The sequence below is a fragment of the Melospiza melodia genome (genome assembly GCF_035770615.1).
Source record: "Melospiza melodia melodia isolate bMelMel2 chromosome 7 unlocalized genomic scaffold, bMelMel2.pri SUPER_7_unloc_1, whole genome shotgun sequence".
Lineage (NCBI taxonomy): Eukaryota > Metazoa > Chordata > Aves > Passeriformes > Passerellidae > Melospiza > Melospiza melodia.
Window position 1 is genome coordinate 7,751,722 of NW_026948497.1, and position 12,295 is coordinate 7,764,016.

The 12,295-nt window shown below is 53.2% G+C and overlaps 1 long non-coding RNA gene across 1 annotated transcript; it reads left to right on the forward strand.

The window, feature by feature from the left end:
• The first annotated feature begins 612 nt into the window (after positions 1-612).
• On the forward strand, positions 613-3,676 carry LOC134432845 (uncharacterized). The gene is made up of 3 exons (XR_010031410.1): positions 613-743; positions 1,473-1,712; positions 3,478-3,676. It is a non-coding gene; the product is annotated as an uncharacterized LOC134432845 (long non-coding RNA).
• Positions 3,677-12,295: the final 8,619 nt, after the last annotated feature.

The following is a 12,295-nucleotide window of genomic DNA, read 5'->3' on the forward strand; positions in this document are numbered from 1 at the left end:
AAAATAAAAAGCTCCTGGCCCTCTGTGTGATGTGATAATACAGCTTTTATATTTCCATGCTGGGATGAAAGAAAGCTGTGCTGTGGGTCAGGAGAGGCCAGGACCCACTTGGCCTTCCTGCAGGCTGAGGGGGTCCCAGCAGACATCCTGCTGCTTTTTGGGGAATGTGTGAGGGGGAGTGGAGGGGGTGACAGAGAGGCCGAGATCATAGAGTGGAAACTGAGCTCCAGAGTGGTAGTGCAGACTCTCCCTGCTGAATGCCTGCTGGGGCTGGCAAAGAAGGAAAATGCCCCAATAACAGCCCAGTGGCACTGTGTCTCAGGGACAGGTACAGGGAGGTGACAACAAACAGCAGCATGGCCCGGTCTCACAGCTCCTAGGAAGCAGTGACAGAGGGGCCTCATGTGCCAGAGATATCAGAAAGGCTGTCTTCTCAAATGGCCACTCTGAAACCCCTCTCTTTGCCTCTTGGGTTTGTGAATGCTTTTGACAGCCACAGCATCCTGGGGCAACGCGTTCCACAATTTCATTAAGGGCTCCTTGAAAAGCTCCTCCCACTGTTCAACTGAGCTGCCAGCCTGGTCATTTCAGAGGGTGCTGCCTTGGTGGAGAGAAAAATCAATCTTCTGCCTTTCAGGGAGCTGAAGGAGGAGGGACTCTTCACCATCAGACACCTGGCTGGATCCCATTCAGAGGTCCTGCTTTGTAGACTTGGTGAGGTTTGCTTGGCAGTTACCAGCGAGGTGAGAACATTGTTCTGAATTGTCCCCCATACTTCATACACGGTGTGTAGAGTAGGTATGTGCATGTTCATCCCCATGTGTGCTCAGGATCTGCCTTCATTTCTGCCTGAGATTTCTAGTGTCTGTCAGCTATCTGTAGGATCTGTGGGCACATGCAGCTGTATTTACTGGCAGGTCAGGTATCTGACACTCATCTTTGAGTGTGGAGCCTTTATAATGCAATGTGCAAATGCAAAAAACTGAGACACTAATGACGTTATTTGCCAGAGTCCCAGTCTCTGCCCAAGCTGTAATTCAACACTGCAAATTATTCTGTAGACCTGAGCCTGTGTTTTCTGTTTCCTGGCTGAGTGCTTCAACTGCTGGTGCTGCTTTTTTGAATGGGAGCACCTGACTCTTTTATCTTTATCACTTGTGCATTTATGATTTGAAAGCAGCCCTTGCTTTATTTTCTAGTAAAAGGGCCTAAAATCAAAGCTGTGGACATTTTAGTAGGGTTAAGTAGAACACTTAAAGAAATTTTTATTTTAGGCCTGCAGTGAGAAGGTCTGAGGCCAGAAATTGGTGCCAGAGTAAGTGCCTTTCTGTGCTTGTGCTCTTCTGCTCTTCTTGTAATTTTATGTTCCTCTGGACACAGTGGGATGTGTTGTCAATTCCTGGGACTTCTGTTGAAGGCAACTGATTTTCTTTCCAAGGTGATTCTTATGTTTCCCCTCTTGATTTCCCCAGGTGACCAACCTCCATTCCAAGGTGTCCTGCTCTGCCATTGTCACTCTGGGAGAGCTCTCTGTGACCTTGAAGAAGGACATGGACTCTCAGGTGGATGAGGTTGCTCGGGTCCTTCTCCAGATGGTGTCCAACTCCCCAGAATTTGTTCAGAAAGCAGCCAGTCAGACCCTGGGGATCATGGTGGAGAATGTGACTCCTGCATGAGCAATGACTGCTCTCATGGACATGGGAGTCAAGCAGGTTCTTCTTCTTTTAGTGATATTCTTCACCTTCGTGTGTGTGGATGGGAGAAGGGATGAGACAGAAAATGGGATTGCTGGGAGGGAAGGGTCCTGTATCCTGCATCTTCTGTGAACTCAGTGACTTGATTCTCCAGTCAACCTCACTTCTTTCCTCTTGTCACTTATTTCTGCCCTCCTGCAGCCCATTAGTTCTCGGAATCACAGAACTGTAGAATATGGGGAGTTGGAAGGGGCCCATCAGGACCATCGTGTCCAGCTCCTGGCCTTGCCCAGAACAGCCCAAGGGTCACACCAAGTGCCTGAGATTGCTGTCCAAATGCTCCTTCAATTCTGTCAGGCTTGGTGCTGTGACCACTGCCCTGGGGAGCCTGTTCCAGTGCCCAGCCACCCCCTGGGTGAAAAACGCTTTTTCCTGATATCCAAACTAAAGATCCTCTGACTCAGCTTCCTGCTGCTTCCTTGAGTTCTCCCAGTCTGTCAGATTTTCCTAGATGTGGTGACTGATGGGGAAGTGAAAGTGCCTGCAAAGGCCAAGGATAGAGCCTTGTGCTTTTGTGAGCAGAGGGGCAATTGCAATTGCAGCTGTGAGCAGTGTTTGGTATTTCACATCTCTAACCACAGAGGCCCTGGGAAAACCATGTCTCCTCATGATGCCACTAACTTGAGAAATGAGGAGGGTCCTTGCTGGGGCGTGGAGCACATGGGGGACAATCTGCTGGGTGTGGCACAGCCTGCACAGCAGGTGCAGCTCCTGCCAAAGGAGTCTTGTATGACTGTCCTGGCCTTAGAGCTCTACTTTCTATGCGAACTGATGTTTCATGTTAGCCTTGAGAAGATGAATCACTTTACAGGCACCTCCACAGGCCGACAGCCATGGGACAGTTGGAGCAAATGCTGCCTTAAATGTTGGTGCTGGACCTGATAGTTCCCAAGAGACACTCTCTAGAACAGGACAGCCTGGCTAAACTGTCTGCCACCCTTTCCTCAGCTTTGCAATAGGGTAAAACATTCAGATGGATCTATTGCCAAGCCCCACAGAAGAAACAGGCTGCATTGCTGGATATTCTGCAACTTCATAGCCCACAACGTGTTTTCCCTGCATTTGTTGTTTCCCAAAGTTCTGCAGATTTGGGGATACATGGCTGAAAAGAGCCTCAATCCTGCTGCAGGTCTCTGTGGTGTGCATCTGCCCCCGCTCTCTCCATTGCTCTTCCTAGTCATGGCATGGGGGCCTGGAGCAGCTCCAGATTAATGACAAGATGAAGGGCAGTCATGGCTCAGCCGCATGCAGAGGTGAGGGGGGAGCTGGGCCAATCTCTGCTGGCAGGAAGGGTCTTGTGGCAGCCCAGAGAGGCTGTGCACATTGCCAGGGAACAGCTGTGCCCTGCACGTGCCCCTGCAATGAGCTGTGCTGCTGCCAGTGCCCCTGGAGCTGTGGGGCTGCTGAGCTGTGGGGCAGGCAGAGGAGCAGGAGGGTGCGTGTGCAGCTGAGCCATTCCTGGGGAGCACAGGGCTCTGGGCTCCCTGCTGTCCCAGGGCAGCCCAGAGGCCAGGCTGGGCCTGTGCCAGCTCTGGGCAAGTGGCTCAGGGTTTGCCCTGGCCTGCCTCAGTGTCTGCCAGCAGGAGCATGTTTCCCTGTGCAGCTGTTTGGACATTTCCAGGAAATGTGTCCCAGGAATTATGGAGCTTCAGATGCTTAGGTTTACATGGTGGCCTCTGTTAAAGTTTGCCTCTCTGTTAAACTTTGTGTCTCCATTTTGCAGATCTGGCTGGTTACAGTCCTACCGAGAAGTTTCCTTGGGAAGAACACAGTTTCCATTGGAAGAACACTTCTGATGTTCTCTCACCCACAAAGTCCTCGCCTCCCATCCAGAAGAGCTCTCTTTCCTCCAAGCTCAGGAAGAATCTGCCGCCTGTGTGAAGAGTGTTTGAAGAATAGGATTGATGCGTTAGGCTTGATAGTTACAGATGTACATATGTTCTGATCTTTAGATGTAGTTTTGAACTAATGTGTTTTGATTCTGTCTTTAAGTTTTGATGGCATGTTTTTAATTCTATATATTTCATTTTGATGATGAAAAAAAGTAAATAAATAAACAAAATTGAAAAAACCAAGAGGAGAATGTGAGACCAGGACCTGCCAGCCTAGAGATTATGGGAGTGCAGCTCACTCGATGTGCCAGTGTCTCACCACATCCTTTCCTCACTGGGACTCTCCTCTTCCTCTTTGGCCATCTTTTCTTTGTGTCATTTGTGCTGCTCTTTGTTACTTGGCATTACAACAGGGCCACCATTGACCTGTCTGGGGGACAATGGATCCAAAAGATCCTATCTAGTCAAAGGTTTTCTACCTAGGTGTGTTCTGTGCTCACCAAAGGCCTGAGCAAAGAAACCAAGAGAAGTGTGCCCAAATCCCAAAGCTTTGCTCCTTTGCAATCTCCCACAGATCTGGCTCACAGGTGTCTTCAATCACAATTCCATAGGTAAGAAGAGGTCATGGATTTCACTGGGAAATGATGCACTGCTTTGGCAATCACCTGTATGTGTATTTATCCGGGACTGCAGTCCAGCTGTGTTGTTTGCACATTGTTTGCAGAAGGATGAGTGCACTGGGAGGCCAATAACGAGTGACAAGGGTTCCTCCAATCTGCACTGCAGCCTGGCTGCCATTCAGCCCAGAGCTAGGGGATCATTTGTTCCCATGGACCAGTGCTTGCCAGTGGAATGAATTCCTGTACAGCTGGAAGAAGCAATTCTGGATTCAGCTCCAGCTCTTGGTGGGCTGCATGATCCTTGACAATGCTGCCCTTCCAGAAATTATTCTGCAGTTTCCTTTCATAGTCATTTGAAGCTTTGAAACTTCACATTTCAATTTGCTTTGCCTTAGGGAAAAACACTTCTGTGCCCAGTACAAACTGTAACCTTTTGACAGTAAAGTCCTCAGGGTTGCCAGCTTCTGATGTTACACAATGTCACCTGGCTGCATGTGTTTGCTTAGCTCTGGGTCTAGTCCCAGCCTAGTAAAGCTCAGGCAGGGAGGCACATTGCAGGGAAAATTGGTCCATGAGCTTATGGGGTTGCCATCAGCAGCAGAGTCAATGTGCCCTGTGGGGATTCCTCTGGAGACAAAATTAGGGACCTACTCCATGCCACAATATTCTCTTAGATCTTTCTGAAATATCCTAGAAAAGGCTGTGAAACTTCACATCTCCTTGCACGACCAGTGTTTGAAGAGGGGCGTTTTTGTCCCTCCTCAAAGTCATTGCTCTTGCACACCAGAAACATGAACATCCACCAACAGGAATGATGCATGGTCCTGCTGCTGCTGCTGCTGCTGCTGCAGAGCACTGGGCAGTGCAGACCAGGGTGTTACTAATACGAGCACTTAGTTAGCATTTCATGCTCCTTCAAGCTGTCCAGATCTCAGGGCTTTATGTTTCAAAGCAGCCACTGCACCATCTCTAGGGAAGAACAGGAACTGGGAAACAGCGACTGCCAGCCTTGCAGGGGTGTGGGGGAAAACCTGAAGTGTCGGCATCAAAAGATGAATGGGAAGAGTGTAATTGCCAAAGCAAACGCTTTGTTAGGATAGCAGGAGCAGTTCTTTACTGCATGCTTGCATGAAGATCATTTGGGATCTCCGTTTTGTGTCTCATGCAGAAAAGGAGCTCTTAATAATACCACGCTACTTAAACCAGATTGGGATGCAGCTCTGTAGTGGTTCACAATGAAGCAGACTGCCTGCTGTGTCACTGCCAGCCCTGCTGAGCCTGCAAGGGACTGTAGTGTATCCCATGCCTGTTTTGCCTCAGGGCAAAGCTTGGTTTTCCTTATTAGTGTGGAGTAAATACAAGAGTAATAAAATGGACAATTAAACTGGCCACTTTGGAGGATATGCTCATGCTTTCACACATCAGTCCTGTACCTCATGCTCCCAAGGCTTGTTACTCATCATTAATTATTTTAACAAAAAACTTTAGCTCTCATGTTACATCTGAATAAAACTGCATCAGATCATCAAGAATTCTGCTGTGAGGAACAAGACAAGAACCTTCCAACACTCACTTGCAGCTGTCCTGGATTGCTGCAGCCCTTTGTGAAAAGCTGCTGCAGACAGAGTGTTTGGAGTTGGTTTGGGCCTTTATGAAAGATCTGTGGAGCAGTGTGCAGGGCTCTCCTGGCAGGAAACTGTTTGTCCAAGCCCAGGGACACGGTGGTGGCAGGAGCGGAGCGGCCCCGCTCCCAGCCCGAGAGTCTGTGGGCTGAGCCACGCCGGGGAGACAAGGCAGCGAGGGGCTCCAGCCCAGCTGCTTCACTGCCCTGCCCGCTCCATGGAGCTCTGCCGTGGGAGAAAGCCGACGCCGGACGAGTCCCCGAGCTTCCATCAGCTGCTGGAACTGTTCCGTGACAGCTCCTTTTCTTCCGAGAGAGACCCCGGCGCCTTCTTGTGACGCGTGTCATGGGGGGATTCTGTTTGATAATAAACTGTTGGGGGTTTTCCACTTTCATCTATTAGTAATAATTTCCTATTGCTGGAAAGGGACTGTTGGAACACTTCAGAGGAAATGATTTATTGCACAATATCCTGTTTGAAGTTGTCTGAAACTGTGTGAGACAGATGGCTTCACACAGGAGCATCCCCAAGGCTGCTGAGGGGAAGGCACAGAGGAAGACAAACCCAGTATTTCTGAGGGAACTCCATGACACAAACCCAACCTGAGTTGTCAAACAGCAGACCTGATGTTTCAGGACATGGGCCAAAGGGGAAACCTTTCAGTGTGTTTGGTCCAGCCTGGGTTATGCTCAGGGCAAAGGTGTGTCAGTGTGTTGGATAATACTCTTTTCCTGACCTAGAGATGGGGACACTGAGAGGTGTTTTAAAAACTTTTATTCCATTTTCAGTCTCATGAGAAGGGTGAGACAATACAGATGTTATAATTCATGCCATCACAATCAGAAACCAACTACTTCCTAATTATAATACACTATAAGCGTTTCTTGGTCTATCAGCCTTTTGCCATGCCATGTTGTAGATGCCTTAAAGCCAACGATTTAAAAATACTCTTTGTGGGTCCCACTAAAATACATCTTTAATAGCTCTGTTTTTCCAAAGTCTTATTTGCAAGGCCATCTTTTGAAACTTTTTTCCAGCTCCATTTCTCTCTCAAAAATATCTGTCCTATTCCATGGAAATTTTTAAGTTAGCATTTCTTGTCTCAAGATTTATATACAGATTCATACTTTGTGGGCCTTCTATTAGGCTCTAAAAACTTTCTACAAATCCATTTCCCACATCAGTGCACTTGGCTCCTTCTCTCCTCATTGTGCCTGGCAAGCACAGGAGCCCAGAGCTCCTGCAGAACCCATCACAGCACTCTCAGTGGGAGCAAACTTGTGTCCAGTCCTCACCTGGAGCTGCGGTGCCCAGCATTCCACCACTCTGGAATGAGGAACTGTTCCTGCTCTTTCAGGAGGAGCTAAGGAGCTTTGGCCTTCAGATCAATTGTCTGCAGGCTCCTGCAGTGCCTGGTGCTGCTCCCTTGCCAGAGGCACCCCAGGCCAGGGGGGCACATCTGGGCTGCTGTGTCTGGCTCTGGGGCTCCCTGTTCTGGGCAGTGAGGAGGAGCTGCAGAAGCTCTGCAGGACTGACAGGAGGGGCTTTGGGGCTGCCAGGAGAAGCTGAGCGACCTGGGCTGCTGGAGCTTCTGAAGAGGAGGCCCAGGGCTCCTCTTGCAACTGCTCCAAGGGTGGTTTCAGAGAATCCCAGAATCAGCAAGGGTGGAACAGGCCATGGAGATCATCAATTCCAATCCGTGCCCTGACACCACCTTGTCTCCCCTGGGCCTCCTCTTCTCCAGGATAAACAACCCCAGCTCCCTCAGCCACTCCTCACAGGACTTGTGCTCCAGACCCCTCACCAGCCTTGTTGCCCTTCTCTGGACACGCTCCAGCTACTCCATGTCCTTCCTAAATTGGGGGGCCCAGACTTGGACACAGCACTCGAGGTGCTGCCCAAGCAGTGCTGAGCACAGGGGAAGAATCTTTGCCCTGCTCCTGCTGGCCACACCATTCCTGATCCAGGCCAGGAGCCATTGGCCTTCTTGGCCACCTGGGCACACTGCCGGCTCATGTCCAGCCTGCTGTCCATCAGTCCCTGCAGGTCCCTTTCTGCCTGGCTGCTGTCCAGCCCCTCTGGCACCTTGTTGGGGGAGGCAGGCAGGGAGGGAACGGGTCCAGATCCAGTCCTTCCTGAAATGTGGTGTTTGCTGGCACTGCCAGTACCCAGATTTTGATATTTCCCTATTCTGACACAGCCCAAGTGCAGCAACTTGCTGGCAAAGAAAGTCAAAATCAAGCAAAGACCTGGTACCTACAGCAACCCGATCTCGGGTTTGCTGACACTGCCAGTACCCAGATCTGGAATGTTTCAGATGCCTGCACAGCCTAATTCCACAGTTTGGCACAGAAAATTAGCATCTGGCAATTTCTCAGTGCCAGCAAAACCAGGCTGCAAAAAATGCAGCAATTTTCTGGAAAGAAAGCCAGAACCCAGCAGCTTCCCGGCACTGCCACCAGCACCACCCAGGTCTGGTGTTTGCTGGGCAAGTGCCCAGATCTGGAAATTTCCCAGTGCTGGCACAGCCCAAGTCCAGCAATTTGCTGGCACAGAAAGCCAAGATCTGGCAATTTCCTGATGCCAATACAGGTGCCCAGACCTGGTGTTTGCTGCCACTGCCAGTGCTCGGATCTGGATATTTCCCTGTTCTGGCAGAGCCAAGTCCAGCAATTTTCTGGTCAAGAAAGCCACAACCTGGCAATTCCCTGCTACTGTCATTGGCAATGCCAAGATCCGGTGATTGCTGGCACCACCAGTGCCCAGATGCAGGAATTTCCCAGTGCCAGCACAGCCCAAGTCTAGTAATTTTCTGGCAAAGAAAGCCAAAACCTTGCAAATACCTGGTACCTACAGCAAGCCAGTCTTGTGTTTGCTGACACCACAGTGTCCAGATCCAGAATTTTTAAGGTTCCTGCACAACATAATTCCAGCAATATGCTGGCATTGAAAGTTAGCATTTGGCAATTTCCTGGTGCTGGCACATTCCCCACCCAGATCTGGTGTGCGCTGGCACTGCCAGTGCCCACATCTGGCAATTTCCCTCTTCTGGCACTGCCCATGTCCAGCAATTTGCTGGCAAAGAAAGCTAAAAGCTGTCAATTTCCCCTTGCCAGCACTGCCCAATCTGGAGTTGTCCGGCAGCAGGATCCCAAGAAATAAGGAAGGAAAGAAGGAAAGAAAAGAGGAAGGCATCCAGATCCAGTCCTGCCTGGAGCCTGGAGCCTGAAATGGGCTGTTTGCTGGCACTGCCAGTGCCCAGATCTGGAAATTTCCCTATTCTGGCACAGCCCAAGTGCAGCAATTTGCTGGCACAGAAATCCAAAACCCGTGGCAGCTTCGTGCTACTGGGCCTGGCACCGCCCCCACATCTTGTGTTTCATGTAACCAGAACCCAGATTTGGAAATTTCTCAGTGCCAGCAGAGCCCAAATCTGGCAGATTTCTTTCTCTGCCAATGACACCACCCACATCTGGTGTTTGCTGGCAGCACCAGCGCCCAGATCTGAAAACTTCCTGGTGCTGGCACAGCCCAAGTCCAGTGATTTGCTGGCACAGAAAGCCAAAATTTGGAAATTTGCAGGTTCTGGCTCCAGCACCATCCAGCTCTGGTGTTTGCTGGGACTGCCAGTGCCCAGATTTGGAAATTTCCCGATGCCTTCACAGCCCAGGTCTAGCAATTTGGTTTTAGCTAGTTTAGGAAGAGAAGTTCCTCAGAATGTGACTTTCCTTTTTCTTGGAAATGTTTAAACCTGCTCTGGACTGAAAACCCAGACAAACACTGGCAGCAGCTCAGACCTGTGGCCCCCTGAGCTCTGGGACGCTGCATTCCAGCACCAGAGGGACTCAGGAGAGACCGAGTGAGCCAACTACAACCCACAAAAAGGACTTTCTGAATTTGCCATCTCTTCAGCACTGTCAGAGGTTTTATTTAATATTATTCATTTTTCATGCTTGTGAATACTTTACTTGTTAAATAAACTGGGGTTTTTTCACTTTTCTCAAGGGAAGTTTTTCCTGAACTAGTAGGGGGAGGGGCTGCTTGACCTTGCTTTCTAGACAGGCCCCTTTTGGAGGTTTCCTCCCAAAATTTGCCCTAAAGCAACACAGTCACAATGAAAACTGCACCAGTGGCATAATTTCCTGGTAGCAAATCTTGTGACAGAAGCTTGACCTTGTTCTCCATGAGAGATTTTTGGGAAGAGCAGACAAGAGAAGATTCCTGGAAAACTCAAACAGCTTTCCAGATGTGAAATGAAAATGAAAGAAACAATCCATGATGTTTTCCTCTATTAATTTCTGTGCTCCCCTTTTCCATGTTGCACTACTTCTCCATCCCAGTAATTCCAGATGCACCTCACCTCTAAGATCGGTGACTTACAGATTTTTAGACACTGTAAAATATCATGAGCCACACAGAGTTTTCCTTCCTCTGTTTTTACAGGAAAGTAACGCTGGAGGTGTGAGTGCAGTGCTGGGGTCAGTTAGGAATCCTACCCCAAGGGAAGGTGGACCGACAGTGTTTGCCCCTCAGCAAGGACAATGCACAGCAGCAAGCGAGGGGATCGCTGTGCCAGTGCGCAGGAGTCAGGGCTCTGCATCCGGGCTCAGCGCTGCAGAGTTCCCGTGTTTGGACAGACGGAGGGGCTGTCCCCGGGGCGCGCGGGGCTCGAACGTGGGGCTCGTGGGGCGAGCGGGGAACGGACACGGGGACGAACGGCCCCGGTGCCTCAGTTGCAGCAGCGGCAGCAGCAGCGGCGGCGGCAGCAGCGGCGGCAGCAGTGGCAGCAGCAGCAAACAGATACTTTCGAACACTCTTTCTCTCTTTCTTTCTTTCTTTCTCTTTTTCTTTCTCTTTCTCTCCCTTTCCCGCTGTCGGGCACCCTTCTCTCGGGGTCCCTTGCCCGGCGTCCCTCTCCTCTCCCCGTCTCCCTCTCCCCTGCCGGGCCGGGCCATGCCCCCGGCCCGCCCCCGGCCCCGGGCGGGGCTGCCCCGTGCCCGGCCCCGGCCGTCCCGCCGCGGTCTCGCCTCCGCCCGGCTCTGGCCGTGCTGGCGGTGGCGCTGCTGGGCGGGCATCAGTGCGTGGTGCGGAGGCGGCATCGCCGCCCTTCGGCTCCGCCTGGCCCGAGCCCGGCCCCGGCCCCGGACCCGACGCAGGCTCCAGTCCCGACCCCGGCCCCGGCTCCTCCCGGGGCCTGCGGAGGACACACGCGGCGCGGCCGCTCCCGCCGCTTCCGCTGCGGCTTCCCCGGCCCGAGCTCCGCCGCTCGGCAGCGCGGCCTCCGGCCCCAAGCCGCCGGGGCCCGGGGCGGGTGGGGATGCCGGGCCCGGGGCGGGTGAGGGGCGCTCGGGGGCCGTTGCTGGCCCCGGGCCGAGCGCTGACAGCCGCGTCCCGCCCGCAGGGGAAGCGCAGGAGGCCCTGCAGGAGCGGTACCGGCTGGGATCGCTGCTGGGACGCGGCGGCTTCGGCAGCGTCTTCGCAGCCACGCGGCTCTCGGACGGCGTCCCGGTGAGCGGCGGGGCCGAAGGCGGGAGCAGGCGGAGGGGGCGGAGGAGGGAGGAGGAGGAGAAGGTCGGGGCGCGACGGGACGGGCGTCGAGCTCAGCCCGCTGCTCTCCCTCGCTCGCAGGTGGCCATCAAACGCGTGCCGAGGGATCGCATCCGGCACTGGGGCGAGCTGGTGAGTGAGCGGGGCCAGCGGCAGCAGCCGGGCCGTGCCGGGCGGCGAGGAGCCGGGGCCCGGCACGGTGGGAGCCGCCGTGAGCCCTGCGGGGAGAGCGGGCGTGGGTTGAGCGGAGCATGCAGAGCATCCCGGGCTGGCTGAGGGCTCCCAGAGCCCCGGCACGGCCTCGGCCCCACTGACGGCGTCGTGCTCCTCCCGCAGCCCGACGGCACCAGCGCACCCCTGGAGATCGTGCTGCTGGCCAGGGTGTCCTGTGGCTGTGGCGGTGTCATTCAGCTCCTGGAGTGGCTTGAGCTCCCCGACAGCTTCCTGCTGGTGCTGGAGCGTCCGGAGCGGTGCCAGGAGCTCTCGGGTTTCCTGGCGGAGCGGGGGTTCCTGCCGGAGGAGGAGGCGCGGGGACTGTTCCTCCAGGTGCTGGAGGCCGTGCGGCACTGCACCAGCTGCGGGGTCCTGCACCGGGACATCAAGCCTGAGAATGTCCTGGTCGACCTGGCCAGCGGGCAGCTGAAACTGATCGACTTTGGCTGTGGCGCCTTCCTCCAAGACACAGCCTACACCCAATTTGCAGGTGAGCCCTCGCAGGGGGTGCTCCTGGGCATCTCGTGGCCCAGCCTGGGTGCAGCACTGGGGCTTCCCCCTATTGCGGCCGGGATGGGATTGATGCTGGAGCCGAGTTGATTTGGGTGGGGTGTGAGGGCGGCCGGCTCCCAGCCCTGCTGACAGCCTTCAGCACCCACTGTGCCCTGGGCTGGGGCTGGAGCTGGGGCAGCCAGCCCAACACAAAC